Below are 23075 nucleotides of genomic sequence, written 5' to 3'. Positions count from 1 at the left end.
AGGTGAGACGGCAGACTCAGTCTACTGGCTTGGTTGCCCCACTGTTCTATGGAGGCATGAATCATAGAATCACAGGATCCTTAGAGTTGGAAGGCACCTCTGAAGGCCATCTAGTGCAACTCACCTGCAATGAACAGGGGCACCACAGCGAGGGTTGCCCAGGGCCTGATCCAGCCTTGACTCTAATCCTAGAGGATCCCTCCAAAGCAATTAATTTCTATGAGCGAATGAGGAAATTGGAATGAATTCCGTATCCTGAATGTCTGCTAAAATGGCTAAAAATGCTATAGAGGGTTTCCACCCAGCATTCTCAGTGCCACAAACTCAAGAAACAGGCTGATAGCGGGGATGAGCAGCAGGTTTCCCAAGCGGAGGCTTTGTGCCGGAGTCTGTTCCATTCGCTGCCGATCTGGAACAGAGGGCGGGCAGTGATCATCCGATAACACTGAGGGGATGAAGGATACTTTTGCGCCTTTTCGGCGCCGCAGCCCTGAACCGAAGCCCTGCCGAAGCCGTTCTTTGTGCCGCTCCGGCGGGGCCGTGTGACTGCGGAGCCCGCGGCCGCCTGCAGGTGGCAGCCCCGTCCGCCGCGGGGCTCGGAGCGCTGCAGGTGGCTGCAGCGGCCGTGCCAGGGGCTGAATCCGCGTTAATGCTGCATTAACGGCGTCAGCTTTCTATTCATTACAAATGCACCAGTTGCATATATGATTCTATTAAACCGGTATTTTCCACTAACGTAATCTCTTCACGCAACATCAGACAGATTTTCTCCCATCTGTGCAGCGCAAAACTGCCGGGACTCACGCAGAGCCCCACGGACACAGCCGCGAGCCGCCCGCGGCCGCCTCCTTCGCTTCGCTTCGGGCAATCGGCGGTCCCTGCAGGCGGAGGGCGCAGCGGGGCTTACGGCAGCCAGAGCGGAGCGGGTGTCCTTTTTCCCTTCTTTCCTCTTTTCTACTTCTTTTCCCCCTCTTTTTCTCCTTTTCCTTTTTCCTTTAACTTCTTCATTTTCTCTCTTTTCCTTTTTCTTCTCTCCGTTTCTTTTTCTCTTTCCCTCTTTTTTCTTTTTGCATTTTCCCTTTTTTCTCTTTTTTCTCGTCTCCTTTTTTTTTCTTTTTTCCCTTGTTTTCATTTTCCCTTTTTCCTTTTTTCACTTATTCTCCTTTTCTCTTTTCCTCTTTTTTGCTTTTCTTCTTTTCCTCTTCTCTTCTCTTCTCTTCTCTTCTCTTCTCTTCTCTTCTCTTCTCTTCTCTTCTCTTCTCTTCTCTTCTCTTCTCTTCTCTTCTCTTCTCTTCTCTTCTCTTCTCTCCCCTTCCCTTCCCTTCCCTTCCCTTCCCTTCCCTTCCCTTCCCTTCCCTTCCCTTCCCTTCCCTTCCCTTCCCTTCCCTTCCCTTCCCTTCCCTTCCCTTCCCTTCCCTTCCCTTCCCTTCCCTTCCCTTCCCTTCCCTTCCCTTCCCTTCCCTTCCCTTCCCTTCCCTTCCCTTCCCTTCCCTTCCCTTCCCTTCCCTTCCCTTCCCTTCCCTTCCCTTCCCTTCCCTTCCCTTCCCTTCCCCTCCCTTCCCTTCCCTTCCCTTCCCTTCCCTTCCCTTCCCTTCCCTTCCCTTCCCTTCCCTTCCCTTCCCTTCCCTTCCCTTCCCTTCCCTTCCCTTCCCTTCCCTTCCCTTCCCTTCCCTTCCCTTCCCTTCCCTTCCCTTCCCTTCCCTCCCCTCCCCTCCCCTCCCCTCCCCTCCCCCCCCCCTCCCCTCCCCCCCCCTCCTCTCCCCTCCCCTCCTCTCCTCTCCTCTCCTCTCCTCTCCTCTCCTCTCCTCTCCTCTCCTCTCCTCTCCTCTCCTCTCCTCTCCTCTCCTCTCCTCTCCTCTCCTCTCCTCTCCTCTCCTCTCCTCTCCTCTCCTCTCCTCTCCTCTCCTCTCCTCTCCTCTCCTCTCCTCTCTTTCCCAGCTGTCAGTGGTTTCTATTTCCCTTTCCAAGTGAGGCACTCAGTCTTACCATGAGAGTACTCACCACTGGAAAGCACTGAGGGGTCATTTATAAAATTCAGAATAGATCTGTACAGAAAGAAAACAATTTAAAGGAAACAGATTTCTCTCAGACTATTATAGACCTGTAAGGTCACAATCGCAGCTATAGCTTCAAAGATCTTGCCTGAATGTCACTACTGTGCCATAGAAATTGTGTGCAGACAGGAGCTGCCCTCTACTGAATGAAAACATCTTTACCTTGAAAACACCTTTTTGTGAATATTTCAGAGTTTCAGTGAAATTTTCATGTTTGTGGGCTGAAAGAATTTGGAAAACTGTTCTCTGTGTCAGGAAACTCATGCAGACCTTATAAAGTAACTCATAGCCGTTTGTGTTCCTGGCACTGTTCTTCTATTCCCTCCCTGATGTGTTTGAGGACAGCCTTAATAATACCCCAATAAACCGCCAGCCTGGCAAAAAGAAAAGTCTGAGCACAAGAGTGGAATCAAAAGGGAAAATTGTTACAAAAGCCACATTTGAAGTGCAGCAAGATATTTAAAAAGATATGCCCAGAATGCTCGGGAATCTGCAAGATTAGACACAGTTCAGAGCCAGGTGACAGTCCTTGGTGACATGAAATACCAGCAGCAGATGAGACTGCTTGGTGTGTGCGGAGGGAAGAGAAGGATGAGCACAGAACAATATGAAGGAAACAAGGAAGGAAAGCTCTGAGCATCAACTGTGCTAACTGTGAAGATACAGTCATGAACACATAACAGAAATAGTATCCTCTAAGACGTGACCAAGAAACAAATCACTGCACTGTAACGTCATGTATGTAGGCTCTACTGCAAGAGTCAATTCCTATCATTCTTATTCCAATGCAAGTACCCAATGGATTCTACACTGAGGTGTCCTGATGTGAGATTTTCACCTGCTATAAACACAAGGAGATCCAGGACACAGAGCCGTGCTGAAAGACAGTGACGTCCCTGTGGTCCATGCCTGGTGCTCAGGAAAGCTTTGTTCTTGCTTCTCCTGATGCAGATGAAGCTTCCTGTGGAGAAGAGCTGCTTTACAAAATCCTCAGAAACAAAAGGAAAATACATCCTCGTGCAGATAGCAGTGCTTTTGTGCACCTGCCTGAGAAGGTCAGTCACTGAGACATATGCAGTCATCTGTAGGCTCTGACACTCTCTGTACAGTATGTGGATATACTTTACTGTCAGATCCAAGCCACAACGACCATGCAGATAGCGTGGAACTAATGTGCAGCTCTCCCGGGCACAGACACCCACTATGTGGCTGTGGCCGTAGGCAATGTACACTTTGTACACTACCTGTCTGCTCCAGTCTTGAAGAATAAGCCCTTTCTCCCAATCAAATTAGATCCAGTTTGAACACCCCATCAAATAGCTTTGTAATTCTTCATGCTTTTACTTCAATTTCCAGTTGAAGGCATGAGGATTTCACAGCGCGTTACAGCTCCTGATGCGCATCATGTAGCACAACAAAGAGAAAGGGCTTTCCCAGGAACTCTGGCATCCTCTGCAATTGCCCGCTCAGGTAATGTTGATATGTACCAGGTGCTGTCAGGCTGTCCCAGCAGTACTACTCATCAGCCACGAGCTTTAGCGTATTGAATTTAATGAATATGCTCAACACTATCAATCACAGTTGGAGGAATGCATTCCCCACACATCCAGAGAACAGCCCAAAGAAAAGGAGCTCGAAGAAGGCAGACAGACCGAAGAGAGATTGCTGAGACTTTGAGCCCTCCCTGTGTATGTGAGTGCACGAACCGTCTGCCTTCCCAGCACAGCGTCTGTATCGCTGCAGGAAACATCACGGAGAGCCGCCTTCAGCTGGCGCGCATTAGGCATGCACTTACAAAGGCAGAAGTCAGAATATTTATACATAGCATGAGTTAGTAAACTCCTGAACAAGTCGGTTACTGTGGGAGAAAGTCATATAAATTTCATCGGGCTCTGGTAGTAGTGCTGCAGAAGTGTTATTTATTCATTGTTAAAGTCTCACAATGTCTGCAGCTGTTCGTACATATTTTATTGAGAGGAAACTGCGAGACTGGAGAATCAATACGGAAATAGCTTTTTCTAAAGGAACGAACTAACGACAAACTTCGCACTCGTTTGAGATCCACATCTCTTGTTTTATCAGCTGCTCCTTTTCATTTGCTATTTTAGACACAGAGCACACCACCAGAAAGATCACAGTTGAAGTTTAAGTGGAAAAACGCGTGCACGTTTTTACTTAAACACTTAAGAATGTGTCCTTTCTCTTCATGGTCTCTTTCTTCTCTCTGCCAAGCATCAACCAGCAAATATCGATGGCTACAAATCTAGTAAAAATGTGCAAGAAGACAGGCTGTGAAGCCCACAGTCATTTTCAATCTGATTTGCAAGAAGTGTTTTTAAATCTTGTTATGTTTTAGGTGAATAGGACTCCTATAGAAACACACGCTTCGTATATATTTTTCCAGCCCCATGCACGCATACGTTTAGTCCAAGAATTTCCATGAGTCTCAAGCAGAATTCTCTGGCAAAATGCCCTCAGAGTGAGAAACAACAATTCCCCGTTTCTGAAGCCTCTATTGCTGCCTGCTCTGCCCACCCAACGCCTCACTTTAAGTGAGGGCTTCTTCACGTGCAATGTGAGAATGTGAAATACATCACAAAGAACTGTGTCAAAAATACAAAAGCATCATTAAATCTATTGCTCAACAGCGAGTATTAAGGAAATATCTAAAGAGAGTATTGTGATAACTTTATATTAATAAAGGTATCGTCAATTAAAGTTTGTTTTGGTTTATTTTTTTAGAAATAATTAAGGGTTTTTTAGATGCTGTTAGTGCTGGGAACGTTATGTGCTCAGGGCTGTGTAACCATGGCTCCTCAGGTTGGCATCTTCAGAAGCAGCACCAATCTTCCATTTACCTTGCCATCTTTCGCTGAATGAATTTAATTGGTTTGTTGAAGATTCATTCAATGAATGAGAAAAGACTGAAAGTAAATGGCTCTGCAGATCTTCAGTGCCAACAATTGATCAATTTCTACGACTTCATCAGCTTGTTTTCTTGGTCATATGATTCCATCTACTTTTGTTGCTTCTTCTGCCACCTTACAAGCATAAAATGAAAACAAACTCAGAGGTATGAAGAAGCACTCATGAGGTATGACTTCACCATTTTAATTTTGCGTTGAATTGCAGGGGATAAGGAAAGACACAGTGACTTCTACAAGATATTGAGCTAACAGAAATTCTGTATTTAACTCTGCAGTTTTGCACCTAGGAAAACAATGATGCTCATTCCGACTTACTTTGGGATTTTCCACCAGCTAAATAACAACAATGTTCAGGAAGGAGAGTACTGAAACTGCATAGCTTTAGAAAGCTGTATAACAGGAATCTGATCTTCCCACGTTACTATCAGAATTAGTGAGTTAGTTCGGTTTACTCTTTCTTTAGGTAATATTCTGTGTGTGATATTCAACATTTTCTAGCTGTTATTCTCGATATCTGTTAAACAAAATGTTACTGTGAAAATTGCTCTTTATTCTTTCACACATGCAGTTCTATCAAATATTTTTCAAAAAGCACATAATTCACATTGTGCCCGACATCAAAACTGACACAGCTCAAAATCGTAGCTCATCCTTACACAACAATAAAAGAAAATAAATGATTTTAGAATGTACTTACATGCTGTGTGTAAAACAGTCAAAAATACTTTCAGACAAGGTTATTTTCAATTAATCTCTGTGCAAAGCGTGCAAACTGTGTACTCTATTTGCCAGTAAATAATACAGAATTTTTCCTGTTCCTGATTGCTTGCCTTCCGTTTGATGGGGTATACAGCTGTGTACTTTGTTAGGTAACTGCCTTCAAACAATGTGCTATGAAATATTTGAATGCAGTTAAATACAGAATGAAACAAGACTTTAAAATATGCTATTTGGGGGTAATTATGATTTCTTTCTTCTCTTAAAACTAGTTTTCTTATTTGATTAAATATAAATAAGAAATAAAACACATATTCTCAGAAAGGATTTGTTGTTTTAAAACTTTGCCTCTATAATCAATTATCTTTTTTTAATTTCTTTTCAAGTATTCTAAACATTTGTGCTTTTCCAGTGACTTGTAACTGCTCAGAACTGCTCAAATTAGAGTGTGATGGAAAGAAATCACAAGAGGAATTCCTTGGGTTATGGCATTCAGCTGTAAATTCCATGTCATTGTGTGCAGATATGCACACAGTTATGCAAAGGGTCAAATAACATGCACATTAATTTCACATTTGAATACAAAGAATGTTAGTTCTGTTCACACATTATTCTAGATGCAGAAAATTAACAAAAGACAACCCCAATCTGACTTATTTTTCATCCCAGAATAGAGAAACCTTATTCTGGCCAACTTCTGGAACGGATTTCCAGTGTCTCAGTCTTTTATTGATCTCCAAAAACTGTAGCAGATAGATGCCTGCCTCTTGCAAAAGTAACATCTTGCCTCTAGGAAGGGCAACAGACAACAGATGAGCTGTATTTACCTCCTGCCAGCATACCTCTCTGCTTCATCATTCCAAACTGTTGCACACATGAAGGAGCTGGAGAGTCAAGATGGCATCCAAATGTGATGGAGTGGCTCCTAGGACATCAAGAAGCTGTAGGCTTCGCAGTACAGCAATCTGGGATAGGGAAAGAACATGCAAAGAACAAGAAGTGTGACAGGAAAGATGCTGTGCTGACTCTGGAATTTAGAGTTTAAAAAAGAAAATAAGTTGCAATTAATGGTGGCCACGCTCGTTACTTTCCCTACTGCCTAAGGCTCCAGTAGTGTGATCTTCTGTCTGGTTTCTATTGCTCAGTGAAACTCCATACGAGTTAAGATAACTAAACAAATGAAGCTGGGAAACTATCGGCCAAACCGTGAATGTTACAAGGGAGAGCACAATTATACTTTGGTTGAGAAGGAAATGATATTTTTGTAGAGAAAGCTTGTCAAATGGCAGTTCTGCCTCATGTTTGCATGGCAATGTCTGCAGTGGACAAAATCACAGAATCACAGAATTGTAGAGGCTGAGAGGGACCTTTAGAGATCATCGAGCCCAGCCCCCCTGCAAAGCAGGCCCCCTACAGCAGGCTGCACAGGTAGGCATCCAGGAGGGTCTTGAATATCTCCAGAGAAGATATTCACAACCTCCCTGGGCAGCCTGTGCCAGTGCTCTGTCACCCTTACTGTGAAGAAGTTCCTTTGCATATTGGTGTGGAACTTTCTACGCCCCATTTTATGGCCATATCATGATATATGATCACTTTTAAAAAGTACTTCTGTAGAGAGACAGAGCTCGTACTCACTTTTACAGGAGGAAGAATGAGATAGGAATAGTAACTTACTCTCACAAGTCCTTCATGAAACTGTCACCAGCTTTTTGAGACTGGTTCCACTGCACATTTTCTTTTAAGTGTAAACAACTCTATTTATCGCTGAAACACCCTGCAATTTGCATGATAAATGTTTTAAAGCTTCTATGTACTTTTTAAGGGGTAGAAGTTAAAAGAAGATGAATTCTTGTAAAAGGCAGAAAGTAAAAATACAGGCACTATCTTCAATTATTTGTATTATTATTATTGGGTTTTACAGTTGATACGACATTTACTTTTCTAGTCTGTGTGCTGATGTTTTTGTTGAATTTGTCTCAGAGCTCCTGCCACTGATAAGAAAACTGTAAGCTTGACAAAACAAAAACAAACGCATCTGATAGAGGGAGTGGAGTCCAGTGTTCATTCAATAAGGATATTGGGTCTGAAACAGCAGAAAACGGAGTGTTTTTTTCAAGGTCTTAGGTCTCAATCATAAAACCATCAACAAGAGAAAAACAGTGAGTGCTCACAGCCTGTATGTCCCACCCTATGACAGCATTGCAAGTGTTCAAATGGCAGACCTAAATGTGTTTTAAGGAAAGCTAGCGTATACTTTCTCATCTCCATCAATATATTGTTCAAAGAAGCACCTTTCTGCTCAGCTTTGCAAGAGCTCTTTGTACTTCTGTCATTAGCATGGCATTAGAGAATCACTCCAAAGTACATTAAACAGCATGACTACTTGCTTGCTGCATATGCTGTTTGTTCTCTCGTCTTCTTCCCAAGGAAAGACGCTTAGGCAGTGAAGTGCTGTCCTTTGGTAGAATTGGTTTGGTTATAAATACTTATGTTGCCCCTGTGTTTTTGCTAGAGGAGGTCTGCTAGATGTGTCCTGTACTTTGCATGGAGGGTCAGATTTGTGACTGCTGTTATACACCAAGGTATTTACTGCATTTCATAATCCCAGAGTGGTCTCCAAGAACATTCTGTTTCCTGAACAGACAACTTTTATGACAGTATTTACCCCTACTGAGGTGGAGATTGGGAGCAAAGGGCATGGTCTGCAGGGACAGATGAGTGTAGTTGTCAACACAAAGCTCTAGATGCTCTTTGGCTATTGGGGGAAACCCTGCTGCGATGAGAAGGATCAAATCTTACTTTTTACTTTTTTTCTGGAAGGGACTGTAGACAGCTGAGGACAGGTCTGATACACTTAAAATAAACAGCATGGCTGAAGGCTTTTTATTCTAGGTGAATTGTTCTGAGTGCTGAAAAGTCTGGTGACCAAATATATCAGACTCTTGTAGTCCAGCCAGGAAGCAAGTGAAGCATGAATAACTGAGTAACATGTCACTGTCTGCCAGCATGGGATGGGGTCTTCTAGCCAATGAAAGCTCATAGAAAGCATTACTCATGGGTAATGCTATGTCCGAACTTAGCACAATCAAGGAATGCACAATCAAGGAATGCAAAAGGACTTCTAAATTATATATTTGGTTGATCAATTACAGATGTGGATTGACTAACTCCAAAGTAGACCGCATTTTGCACTCTTCAGAAAGGCTTTCCTCACTTCATGATTCTTGCATGGGTTCTGTTTCACACAGCTGTTTTTCATCCTTGGGTTAACTTTGTCCAAGTACAGAGCCAACAAGACAGAAACAGCAGCATTCTTGTATGAAGTGACTAGCAGATAGAGCAGTGCATTATCTACCTTTTTCTAGGGCTTAAGCCTATGCCATCTGATCAGTTTAGCCTGATGGTAAAAAGATCCAAGAGAGGCTGTTCTTGCACTCCACATGTGAGCAGTCTGATACTATCTGGCAATTTCTCATTACCACAAACCTTCAGAATGGACTCGAAGCAGCTTAGAGTGTTCTCCAGCATCCTGCCTACCTCTTTTGGAGGAAGCAAGATATTTTTATTGTTGGCCATCACACGTGCTGTGGAAAGATGCTGGAGAAGGCTAGTTCTTTACAGGAACTCATTTCTATTAATGGAAGTGGCATTTAGCCAGTCAAGCTAAAGGCTCTGTAGGTCAGTGGCGAAGCCTCAGTCAAGTAATCCCACGTACTTCTTCCGTAGAGCAGATGCTGGCTTGTTAGAACGCACAGTGTGCTGTCATGAGGTCAAGACCAGAGTTTTGTATTGTCTACCATGTGATTTTCTACAGCTAACTGATCATAACTAACACTGAAGATTTAGTGACTCGAACTGTTAAACACAATGAGCCTCCCAGGATTTATTTTTCCATTTTGTTTTTCAGCCACGAGTGTCCTTATCTTTCTTATTCACAGCACAGCACAAATGTCAGCTCAAAACAGATATTCTTTAGCATTGCTCTACACTTTGTGTATCTTCACTGCAAAGGAACAGGAAAAGGTCTGTTACTTACTAGGAAAAATCTGTTTACTAGTGAGTAGTTGCCTCTGTGTAACTACTCAGGAATTTTTTGATGAGAAAATGTAACTTACATCAGTAATATTTCCTGACTGAGGAAACTGTGAATTATAGCTGTCCAATGTATACATTGTTGCAATTCTGTCATAGGATTATTAAAGCAAACAAAGAAAAAAAACTATTATATATTCCAGAAACATTTTTTTATACATGTTTCCAAGTGTCCGTTACCACTCATATCAATTAATGTATCTCTGCATACAACAAACATTGGCAGTATTCTGTAAACGACTGAACAACAACAATACAGAATAAAAGTAGGAATTCCTATAGTTTAGGAAAACTCTCACACTGCCTCAGAGACAGATCATCTTTCTTTGATGAAATGAAGTATCAAATGGACAAGGGAGAAAAACTTAATCTTATCCAGATTCAAGAAGACATCCGACAGGATCAAAGAAAGTGTTCTGACGAAGGCTGAGGAAAAGCCCTCGTGTCATTAACGAGTGTTTAAGAAAATAGGAGACCTAGGAACAAATGCCAACTGTCACAGACTACAGGGAGCATCTCCAGGACCTGTGCTCTCATCCAAGGTGTTCATCATATCCAAACTGAGTACAACGCTGTGACTCAGAAGGTGATGTGGTTCGCTGTGGATGCTTCTGTACAAGTAAGAATGAGGACTGGAAATGAAACACAGAAGAGCCTCAGGAGATTGAATGACTAAGTACTAAAGTAGCAGAGGAAACTGCAGTTAAGTAAATAAATGTAGAATGATACATTAAAAAAAAAATACTCCTAACTTTGCATAGAATTCTAATGGTGGCTTCACAATAGCTATTAAAACCAGGGAGTGAGGTGTTAGAGATGTAATACATAGTTACATGACAATATCAACTCAGCGTTGAATAACAAACAACAAATGAAAGGAAATGCTATGACTTACGAGGAAATGAATACTAAACAAGACAAAAAATGAATAACGAGGGTATGAAAGAAAGGGTATGGCAGGAGTGAAAATGTAGAGACAAACCAAGAAATGATCATTTTACATCACAGAGTGGCCTTTCTATAAAGTGGTAGAATAGTTTAAGATGACTAAACCAGGTGAGGAGACAACTGGGATTATCAAGAAATCTAAGGTGGGGGAAGAAGGTGAATAGAGAATCTTTGTTGTTTCATCCAGTAAAACGTCTGGGAGACATTGAATGGTACTAGAAATGCAGTGCACAGTAGATACAAACGTGTATCACTCCACTTAGTTTTTAATCAAAGGGACAGCTGCAAGCTCTTGGTCTAATCTCAGACACTGAATGAACTGCTTTTATGGTACTTGAATCTATTAACAATACTTTGATGTTTGCCACTGACAGAACAATTTTTATGTTCAGTGACTTACCTAAGAAACTAGATTCTTCTACTTGGCACATACTACTCTGGATATTTTTGTGTTGCAACAATCACACAAATTATAAGTGTATCTAGCGGCTCAAATCTATAAAGTTAGAGCATCTTTTTCTCAGTAATGGGGTGGCCTCAAGGAATCATTCCAGCCCTGCAATGTCCTCAAAACTATGGCCACACCTTCTTTGGGAAAGTACTGACTGGTGAAGACAAAAACCACATCAGGCAGGATACAAATAACTCCACATCATAGACGGCTGTGGAAGAGTACTCAGGCTCTGATGTTTTCTTTACTAGCACGGATGCAGACACTGATGGATGAAGAGGAAAATCAAGGTATGATGCATCTTTGCAGAGTGCCAGGGAGCTGGAGAAAGCAGTGGTGACTGATCACTTCCTTCTTGTGACTCACGGGATGTTTACTGCGGAATCGTTTAAGAAAAACACAGGGCAGAGAATTTTCTGTTCTTATTTATGGAGCGTGTATCAGCAAGTAATCTGGGAAGAGGACTGTAAGAGCTCCATAGCCATCGCTGTTTTAAATTTGTGCCCTGTAGACATCCATCGACAGCCAGTGATAGAAGTAATTGTTTGCAACCGCTACGCGGTCCAGAGTTGTGTGAGTGATGTCACCGTCTTTGGAATAATTCCCAAAGCACATGAAAAATACTCACGGGCTGTACTAAGTGCAGCTGAACTTTGTCAGCTTTCTTTTCGGGCAGGCGGAGTTCTCTTTTCTTTTTCACAGGACCTATCCCAGACTCACACACATGTTGGCTGCAAGGTATTTCTGGAGGTCTGTAACTCAACTTCCTTCCCAAACTGGGCTACATTCAACACTACCTGATCAGCCAGGGCTTTGGTTACTTATTGGCCTTAAAAGTCAGGATACCACAGCCTCCCCGGTATCACTCTCCAGTGCTGCTATCAAGACTAATAAATAAGTTTTTCCTAATGTTCATCCTAGGCCACAGTCCATGGTTGCCTTGTGAATAGGTCAGGACAGCAGCTTTCCACAACATGCTGACCATGCTCCTTCTTACTGTAGTCCATTATGTCGTTTCCCTAATCAGCCAGAACCCAGTCCTGACTCGTATTTAATTCACATTTGTCCACTCTAACATCCAGGTCTTTTCCAGCAGGGCTGCTACTCAGCCTGTACCTAAGCATCCATCTACTGATACAAAAACATGTCTTTGGGTCCATAAAAATGGACAAGTTACATTTTCTGCCACAAATTCATACACAGAGTGGAATTTGTTCACAAAGTTCAGATGAAAGGAATGTGAATTAAGAGATGAGTCTGCAATTATGATCTGATTTAGACAGGATACACATCAGGAAACCAGTCAGGGATGACTTATTGCAGACCTCATATGTCCCTGCTTTTAACTAACAACTGTACGGAAAATGGTTCACAATAAGAAACAAACAACATTTTCTCACATCTCTGGTGCCAAAAAAAAAAGTAGCTTTCTGACAATCAGATTCCTAACAATTTGATTATATTCATCCATGCTACAACCATCTTTTTAAACAAAGAATGGATTTGCCACATAAATTGTGTGAAGTCAAACATGGTATGAATTGCCAGTCTCATGATGAGAGAGCAGACAGTTGTTAACCATCACTACAAACTGTTATTTACCTGATCCAGGATGCGAAAATCCTCTAGGTGAGCTTGTGGCTGTATTTGGTTATGCTTTACGAGACTACAGCTATGTAATATCTTTGACAGTTGGTTTCAGTAAATACCATATACATCAAAAGTTAGATTTGCTTTTGCAAACCAGTTGAAAAACAGTGCAGGGAAAAATGCAGAAAAAAAGATCAATAAATCCACAAACCATTCCCTGGGAACTGGAAACTTTTCTGAAGGAAAAAAAAAATGTACACAGAAGATCAGCAACATTCTGAAGCCAGAAAAAAAAAAAAAATTGAATACATCCCTGTAATTTTGAAGCCAAGTTTACTGGCCATAAATCTGCTGCAAAGAGCCTGGAAAACTATACAGCAGCCTTGATAGTGCTTGTAGCCACTTCTGAAGTTTCAGCATGAGTAAGCACAGGGCACTGCCCAGATGCTCTCAGTGACAAATCATGCTTCTCCCCTACCATCTGTCCAGGCGGTATGTGTTTCACACAGGTTTCTCTCCATTCGTGTAGCCATGCCTGTCCCATGCCTATGTTGTAATTTCTGATTATGAAATAAGCTTCTGAGTTCTGTATTCTCCATTTCTGTTCATTTACAAAACAACCAGAAACAGACTATCTTAATTTGCCAATAACGCATTCAGAGAGTAAATTCATTTGAATGATAAAGTTAACAGGAATCACTCAGGTATATAATTAGATATTATTTCTAATATCTTGACCAGATTTCATGAAATAAAAATGCGCTTTTCTTGCCACACCATCATAAATAAACTCTAACAGTCAGTTTGGCTGGGAGCACCTTAAAGCTTCCCAATTGGTTGTTTTAAAGTTGGTTTGTTTGTTTGTATTTAAAAACATCTCCATAAGAAGTCGTTTCTTTTGACTGGTTCAGATAAAAAATTCTGAGTTTCCATAGCACACACATAATATCTTTTTTTCCTCTCTTCTTTCTATAGAGTAAAATAGTGCTCTTACTTTGTTTTGCACTTTGGCCAACTGGTTATTACATTTTTGCGACCATTTTCTCTGCTAATTCAAGAATGCCCAGTAGGTGGCCTCAGTGCATAATGCATCTCTTACTAATTCTGCTTCGCTGTTTCCAATACAACTGATTTATTTTAGCTGAAATCTTCCCTTTTTAACAATTTACTTTCAATATGTCAGTGTCAGCTATGTGTTGAGGAACTATCCCTTTAAGTAGTAGCAAAAGAAAAAAGAATCCTTCTGTTTCTAGAGTGCAGGTAATAATTTGGGAAAAGAACAATCAAAATCCATAAAGTTCTGCTCTGATTTAGAGATACCAATCATATTTTCATTGATTCCCTCTCTACCTCTCATTTTACATTCTTTAAGGGTTAGAGGAACATTTTGTTTCAGGAATATAATGTATTATCCAGGTCCAGACAGGCATAACTCGCATGAGTTTTTACAGATCCCTGGAATCATGGAATCACGGAATGGTTCGGGTTGGAAGAGACCTCCAAGTCCATCCAGTTCCATTCTCCTGCCATGTTCAGGGCTGCCTCTCACCAGCTCAGCTGCCCAGGGCCCCACCCCTCCTGGCCTTGAGTGCCTCCAGGGATGGGGCACCACAGCCTCTCTGTGCAACCTGTCCCAGTGCCTCACTGCATTCTGAGTAAAAACTTCTTCCTAACACCTAACCTAAATCTCCCTTCCTAGTTTAAAGCCATTCCCCCTTGTCCTGTCACTAATAGATCATGTTAAAAGTCGGTCCCCATCCAGCTTGTAAGGTCCCTTCAAGTAGTGGAAAGCTGCAATGAAGTTTCCCCAGAGCTTTCTCTTTGCTACCTCTTGTTCCCTCATCAATTTCAGAACTCAAATCAGCCCTCACTTACAAACAAAGGCATTACCTATACTTACCATCCTATAGGCATGCTCCTTTCAATACAGACAGGTAGGTTCTACATATATGAAAAGCATGAAAAAGCATTATCTGACTGAAGATATCAATGACTCTATTTCTTGTTCTTGTGGGCAACACACCCCTTTTTGATTTCTAAGATGGAGTACCAATAGCTGTGATTGCTAGCAAAACATCTTTGCAGCTTTTTCTATTTTCCAATACAGGTCCAAATGAAATGCAAGTATTTAAGACACTCAAAATCACATTTTATCCCTATGATAACAAAATAGGAAATGGTGAGCTCCGCCGATTAGTGAAGTCATTTCTATAACATTGTCTTGATGAGACTCCGTATTCATTCTACCTTGTCATTCATCAAACAAGAAATCCTGTAACATGAGATCAGCTGTCATTTTCACCATGACCTTTGATACTGAAAGAAGTGCCAGTATATTTGTGAAGCATATGTGCCGATGAAGTATATTTGTCTACCACGGATGTCCCAGAAATCCACGACTCTGTTTTTTCAAGATAATTGATGTATAAACTCAGTCTTTGGCTATTGCCAGTAAGCTAATAAGACAGACAGTCTTATAGTTTCCGTACCATAATGAGGCCTGAAACCAATTTGGCTGGGATCAAGGAAATATGAAGCCTCCAAATATTTCTGGAATTGCCTCACTATAAACTTTTTCAAAAAGGCAGATTGAAATGCCTTATAATAGATCTGACTGTTTGCATCAAGAAGAAGATATTTTTAGGTTTGTGTTAACAAGGGCTTCCTAAGGAGAATTTGGTGCCTGGTCCTATCACATCCTAACAACATTCGCAGCTAAGTTTGGGATCTTCGTTGCCCAACAATGTGGTCTCAGTACAGTCTTCACTTAATGCATCATTTACATGGGGACACTAAGGAAAATGTCTAGTCAAGACAAATTAACTAGTCAATGTACATAAGTGAGGCTTTATTATATTCAGAAGAAAGGCAGTTTTATTGCACAGCAGGCTAAGACATAGTTACAATGTTACAACGAATGACTGCGTCCATATAGCAGTTTAATGCAACCAAGCATATGTTCATTAGTTTATTTCATTTAACATTCCTAAGCATCTCAGTGTAGGCAAGTCCTAAGAAAACAGCATTAGATGAAGTAAAAACGTGGGTTTGCATTTGTCCCCTCCATAGCCTGCTCTGCTACCATGGAGACAAACAGCTCTGACAGAATCTAGTAATCTCATCTTCAAAGAAATAAAAACATTCTTGGTGAAAGTGCCTGCAAAGCTCTATTGGCCCTGAATGTGATCTTGTGCCTTTCATTGAAATCCCACTTTAGCACGAAAGGAAACAAAACTATTCCCTGCCATCCCCGTCTTCCTCCCTATTTCTATGAATGGTATTAAGAGCTCCTAATGTATAAATTCTCCCACGGACAGCAGAACCAGTGGGCCCTGCACCATGCCCTACACTTCCCTAGCAGTTCCATCCCTGTACCTTCTATCTGTCCCACTGTGCCACTCTCCCAACTCCTCCCCATCAACACAGGACCCTGCAAGATCTTCAGCCCACTGCTGCATTCCTAGCTCCGGCTTCTTAGTTATTGCTTTTATTGTCTCCAGGTTTGTCTCCTCTCCATACCTCCTGCCTGCCTGCCTGGACCCAACAGCACCCGTTAGACAGTGCGGGAGGCCTGGCTGAGCCTCGGCTGCCTCTGGGAGCAGAGAGTGTCTCAATTCTTCCTGCATTTCCCTCATCTCTCCCGCAAGCGCCTACAAAAATACAGAAACGTAACCTCCATATCCCTCTGCCAAATATTCCTGAGATCACCCAACAGGCTATGGGCAAAGCAGCCAAAAAGACAGCCTGACTGGCGGTGTTTTGCTGAGATTAGAAACCAGGCCTGTGAGATGACAGCCCTAGGGATCCAACTTGAACTGAGAACTGACCTTCCCTGTGCTCTCCACAAAGCCGCTTCATCTCACTCCCAGTTTCTTTGTCTACGTAACAGAAATGTGAAATAACCCATCTAAAGCTCAGAAAGGTATTTGAGGTTTAAGACACTGGCTGCATAGAGGGAGACTGCTGTTCTTCAGCATTGAAGAACGAACAGGGTAGGTCTTTTAACTCAAGAACCATGCTATGAAGAAATTAAAACAGCATTCAAGAGTTTTGGAATGTTTTGGAGGTATATTCTGAATACTGAACATAATTTTGAAGAAACTCAAACTATTTTTAAAGGAAAAAAATAGTGACACATGGAAGTCATTTGCATGTTAGCTGGAGAGACGTTAAGAGAAATGCAAATTTAACCCTCAGAATGGGAAGGACAAATCTAGAGCACATTCCACTTTCTTGAGATTTTAAAAAGCCTCCTCTTTGCCACAGATGAGTAAACAGAGCTTTCACAAGCTATCACAGATCTCAGCTCTGTTCCTTCCAGAAGCTTCTTCCCGAGGGTCTTGACCTCTCCTCTCCTCTCCTCTCCTCTCCTCTCCTCTCCTCTCCTCTCCTCTCCTCTCCTCTCCTCTCCTCTCCTCTCCTCTCCTCTCCTCTCCTCTCCTCTCCTCTCCTCTCCTCTCCTCTCCTCTCCTCTCCTCTCCTCTCCTCTCCTTCCTTTTTCTTTCTTTCTTTCCTGGAGCACTTCAAAACCACACGGTTGTAAATGATTTGGGTGACTACAGTGATCACAATCTCTTTTGCTAACACACCTCTGTCATATATAAATAAGTTGTCACTGGCCTGGGCTCATGTTCCACTCAGTGCACAGATCTAACCTGACTGAGGAAGTGGTTTAACCGCTGGAATGCAATCTCTGTTTCTTCATTCATGTCTCAGTACAAATGCAACAGGCTTAACTCAAGAAGAATCTCATCCTTTACTACTCAAAGACAAACAAACAAGCTAATTACCCCTTCATAAAAATACGTGAACCTGAGGAATACCTGAAGGCAGCTGGGCCCAGCTACAACCCATTGGTACTACAGGTAGCCTGCAACTACTGAACTCAAAGCCAAACTGGTATCAGTGGTATGTGTCCAGCAACAGAAGATGTGAGATGGAAAGCACCAGCTTTTGCAGACTTAGAACTTCAGTGCTTATTCAGTGGGAATCAATGTTAAATGGGTACAGTTTAATGGGGATTAAAGAGAGCGATTTGTGAATGCTACCAGACATTGTGCACAATGTATCTTGGACAAATGTGAGCACGTAAACGAAAAGGAGAGGGATATCTCCAGTCTACTGTCAGGATTTGGCAGAAATAGATGAAGTTTTTTTAATTTCTCTCACTGACCCTAAAATATTATAGCTATTTCAAAGCATGACCATTGTCCCAGTTCCACTATAGCAAAGCCTACAGGGAGGGGAAGGATCAGACCAGGATCGTTTACCAACTATACATTGTGCTCTGTGTCACTCACACTTCTGCAGTCAGGCAATATTTTGTTAAGATACACACCAAAATCACCTTAGTTCTGCTCACTTTGAACATTTGTACTTTAATTCACATAAATATATTTTGACTTGAAAGATTATGCATACTGTTCTAAAATTAAGTCTCTGAATCTGATTCTATCCCATTTCGACAGCTATACACATGTTTACATGAGAAATATCAAACCAAAGTGTCCCACAGAGTTGTGTACTCAAACACTCAAGCTGGTGCCCAGAAGTAACCCTACCTCTGCTAGATTTTACAACCAGATATTTTATTCTCAGCCACATTACTTTTACACAAAGCTATACTATCTCACCCCACCAGGAACCCCCACAACCCACTCTTCACTGTAGAACAGCAGCTCCTACAAGACCACAGGAGTCCACAGACATACAGCATAATACTTGGCTGTGGCAATTCTGGATTCCTCAGGGAATCATCTCATTTCCCAATAACAGCTCTCTCAAGCTGCCTCAACTAATCCCTCAACCCCTCAAATTAGCATTACCTAACACAGGGGACACAGCTGGATACCAGCAGATAATTCCAAGTGATTATTACCAGTTTCAGGAAGCAGAGCTAAGGTTGCATTAGAAAGTACCTTAATTCCTCACTCTCCGGTTCTCAGAGCGTTACTTAACTGCACATCCTGAAACAGTATGAGACATTACAAAGAAATCTTGACAATGTGTTAACACATTTTTCTGCAGTGAAACCAGTAGGATTATAGAGCTAATGGTCAAGCTTTTCAAATCACAAGATCACCTGCTTCCTTTTCACCCTTCTGCATGCAAGCCTCACTTCCTTTGTGCAGCCACTACATTCAGAAAAAAATAAGACAGTTTATCTCTCGTAAGACTTTAATGCACTGCTGACCCTGTTTTTCTGGTTTAAGAGCTTATGCACAGTATTCTTGTTTGCTATAAAGGTAGTATGCCTAACAAGTTTACATTTTCCTTATATGAACTATTCTAAAGAGAGTAAAATATGTATATTTCTCCCTAAGGAAGTAATATGAATGTATTAGAAACTGATGTGCAATACTGGAAAATAACCTCCCACATAAACTTCAGGCACCTTCAGTTTTGACCTGCAACAATTCTAAGTACTGTGAAATAGACAAAGTTAAATTGACAAGAAATACACGCAGAAATGGGAGAAGTTTTAATGGATACCTCTATTATTCATTTTGTGAAATGTAAAATACTTGTGCTCAGCACTTGTACAAGGGTAATGAATCTTGACCTCGTAGGAACACCTCGTAGTGCTTCTTTGTGCTTAACAAAGTGTATGCTCCACACACATTTACTCATGGTAACCCTGTTTACTACCCATCCTAAACAAATGAAAGTATGTATCGTTATATCTATGCAGAAGGTGGCAGAGCACACAAGACGAAGTTCACAGGCTACATCAGTGAAGAAGAAACAGGAGGAACCAAATTAAAGAGGAAATTTCTACAAAGAAGGACCAGTGATAAAATGTTGAGAACATATAGGCAATTAATGGCTCCATTGGAAAGACTAATTAACAGTCTGGACATTAGAACTGAAAACTAGATGGTATGGGTTCAGTTGTTTATGATAGACAACTTCTGGCTCAGCTGCTCAGGTAGTACTATGCCCTTCACTGTGTCAGTTTTGTACATGTGATTTCAGAGTCATAAGAGATTTAATTATAATATTTATTTATAAATAAATTTATAAATTTATTTGTGTGGAGAAAGTTCCTCTACGCTACTACAAACAAAACTTTAGAACTAGTTTTGTGAATCACATTATCCATGAAATCTGAAGCCTGTGTAATGCATTGACCTTCAACTGTTTCCAGGTTTAGACCTCTTATGGTCCATTCACACAACAAGGAAATAAGTCTAAATATATAGACACGAGATGAAAACTAGACTTTTCAAAATAATCCTCATTCCCTGACTTCCATTGTTTGCTGAAGTGTTGTTAATGTGCAGGAAATGTGATTCATCTGCTGTTTTCTGTGCCTCCATCCAGCACGTGCTGTTGAAAGATAGGCATTTGTGATTTCCAGCAACACCTAACGACTATCACCTCTTCAAACAGCCACTACATCTGAGTCACAGCACTCAGAAAACTATGATTTCTTTTTTCCACGATAGTGCCATTAGGAAATTATGTTCAGTATTATGAATGTCACTAGGGAATGTGCTAAAGGCTTCAGAGGAATGTTTAAAAAGACGAGCTAGTTTCAAAGTATTTACAGTTCAGTCTTCCACATAGCAAAGCAAGACTGCAGTACTGCAGTTTTCAGGGAAGCACGTGAAATAAAACCTAATGGATTTCCTTTCCTATCACACATGAACATCACGATGGCCCGACAAGTATGTGGTAGATGAAGAAACACAGGTCTAAAAGCACAAAGCAAGCAAAGCACTGGGTGAATTCCTCTGCAGCACTTCGCCTCCTACCTAAATTTCATTCACTTCTTTTTACACACAGAAACATTGCTATGGAAGTGAAACAGAACAGAAACAGAAATAATGAAGACTTGGACAAAACCAACTAGCAAGTTGTGGAGACATTTCAATATTTGAGTGTTTGGCAAGATGTGTGGAGAGTAGTGTCAGTCCTTAATTGTATGGGTTTAGAAAGAATTCAGCTTGCGGGCAAGGTGCTCCCATAATTTCTTATTAGAGGAGCTCCGCGCTTAACAGTAATCTTTCAGCAAGTTACAGTAACTTAAACAAATGGCTGGCATCTTTCAGGCTCTTTTCCAGTTCTAGTGATAAGAAATCAAGGACCAGTGCCAGTAAAAAGTTGCTGCTACCGCTCTTCTCCTCCCCAGATCCTGTTCGGGCCCACGCAGCAGAAAGTTCTCTTGTACTGCAGTCCCGACCTGTGTAATTCTGGTTGGCAAAGCGGGTTTCATTGTGCTTTGTTCTTCCTGCTTTAACTACTGTTGTTTCCCTTCCTTGCTGAGACTTGAGGGAGCTGCATGCGTTCGCAGCAGAAGTCCTTCTGTCCGTTTTCCAGTTCTAACAAAAGGAACAAGGAAAGAAGCGGGCCCTAAGTGTCATTAGCAATGGACTCTGGCATATTTTATATCTCTGACACTTAAGAGGTTCTCTCTAAGAGGTTTTGCCCTACTGGAAACCGATCTGCCACCAGCCTTTTGTAATCTCCTACACATTTCCTTCACCTGATATTGAAGCGTCTGTGCAGCCTTCTCTATAGAAAGTACTTCCTTAGATTTCTGAAGTTTCAGGCGATTTTTTTTAGCAAAGCAACTGGCAAGGAAAGTATTGATTTTGAGGTTTAAAAGAGGTGAAATCAAAAAGCTGAGGAGAAGAGTAAGACAAATAGTAAAGCAACAGCGAAGTTAACCAAGCAGAAAGCGCTGTTAAGCTTTAGGGACGCTAGCGGTGGTAATGGTCAGAAGAGCTGAGAATCTCATCTCTACCACCACGAGCTGCCTTCCCCTGCTCAGTTCAGCAGCCCCTCGCGAACGGGAGCGACAGCCGAGGAGTAAACAAACGCGCACGCTGAGCACCACCGACGGCCCGCCGCCATGTCCGGGCGCCTGGCGCGCACTACACATCCCAGCAGCGCCGGGCCTGAAAGGCGCCGTGTCCACCGCGGAGGCCGCCGGGAAAGCCGTTAGGGGGGCGCGTGACGGCGGTTATCCGTGAGGGGGGAAGGGGGAGGTACGGCTCTGCTCCCGGGCTGCGCGGGGGATGGTGGACGTTGGCATGTTTTCTAGAGAGTGAAGGTTCTGATATGCACCAGACAAAGGGAGGGGAGTGAGTTTTGTAAGGGTGTAACTCAAAAAACAAACAAACAAACAAACAAAACATAGGAGTGCTTCCTCAGTCCCCGTTCCCAATAAGGGCAGTGCCAAGCAGTAGCTCTAATGAGGAGATTCCCCACAACTGGCTCCCAGTGGAGGAAGCTCTGGTACTAAAGAGATCGATTTTTAGAATCATTTCTTAAATTTAGGATGTCTATAACCTCTTCGCATACATTTGGGAGAGTAAGAGCTGCTAGAGAATTAGCGTGCCTGCACCCCATGGCCATGTTTTTGGGCATTTGCTCACAGCAGGCTCAAAAGTTGAGCCCTGGGGAGGCATTATGGCAGTGCATCATTCTCACCATAAATCCTTGTGCAAACCACCTCGTACGTTACCTGAGATTTACAGAACATCACACGGCTCTTTGTTTCCTTGGGGATCTTTGGTCTTCCATAGGTGAGGCACAGGATGTGAAAGCGGTAGCTGGGCCATCAGTTTTGGCTGTACCTTGACCACTGTTTTCTCACCCTACGTTGTGCCAAACAAAAAAGGCAGGCCACCAAACCTCTGTAAACAAGCAAAGCCACACCCAGAAGCATTTCGGAATGCGAATAAACAAATGCACACAACATGAAAATAAGAACTGAATCTTCAGATCTCAGGTTCAGTTTTGGTTGCTTCCAACTGAAAAGCACTGGGACAAAAGTGCACAAGCTGCCCTGAAGAATTTTTTCTCTCAAGATGACTGTTTTCCTTAAATGATCTCTTTATTTAAAAACAACGATAATAAGGGGTGGATGTCTCTGCTAAATACAGTGGCAAGCTTTTTCCACCTTCATCACTGATCTTGCATTCTAAATGCATTTTTTTCCATCTCAGCTTCAGATGCCTAGAAACTTTCCAGTGAAGCTACATGTGCTACATTTGCTGCAGCAAATTTCAGCCCAGTGAGAAGAGGTTTACCATTTTAGTTACCTCTGTCACGCTTACACATAATCCACAGATTACACCATCTGTGGATCACAGTTTGAGAGGCAACAAATAGGTTAATCTAAATTGTGTTCCACTTCAGTGGTAGCTGCAACAATTAGTCACTTCCTTTGATTGCCATAGTATAAATATGACATCTCTATACTCTCATACCTTTAAAAGAGGTAAATAAGATAAACTCTGAGACCAATATGGACAAACTTTACATACAAAAGGCCCCCTAGAAATT

General features: G+C 42.0%; 1 long non-coding RNA gene across 3 annotated transcripts; it reads right to left on the bottom strand.

Moving 5' to 3' along the window:
• Nucleotides 1–1891: 1891 nt before the first annotated feature.
• LOC121109896 lies at nucleotides 1892–17164 on the bottom strand. 3 transcript variants are annotated; one of them, XR_005857697.1, is made up of 4 exons: nucleotides 12792–17164; nucleotides 6526–6663; nucleotides 4913–5095; nucleotides 1892–2045 (listed from the first exon to the last, which is right to left on the bottom strand). It is a non-coding gene; the product is annotated as an uncharacterized LOC121109896 (long non-coding RNA). The 3 variants fall into 3 exon arrangements; XR_005857698.1 differs by lacking the exon at nucleotides 1892–2045 and adding an exon at nucleotides 2056–3015; XR_005857696.2 differs by lacking the exon at nucleotides 1892–2045 and having other exon boundaries at nucleotides 3857–5095.
• Nucleotides 17165–23075: the final 5911 nt, after the last annotated feature.

Source organism: Gallus gallus, chromosome 2 (genome assembly GCF_016699485.2).
Source record: "Gallus gallus isolate bGalGal1 chromosome 2, bGalGal1.mat.broiler.GRCg7b, whole genome shotgun sequence".
Lineage (NCBI taxonomy): Eukaryota > Metazoa > Chordata > Aves > Galliformes > Phasianidae > Gallus > Gallus gallus.
The sequence above is the reverse complement of the archived record's forward strand: the minus strand, read 5'-3'. Positions and strand labels throughout refer to the sequence as shown.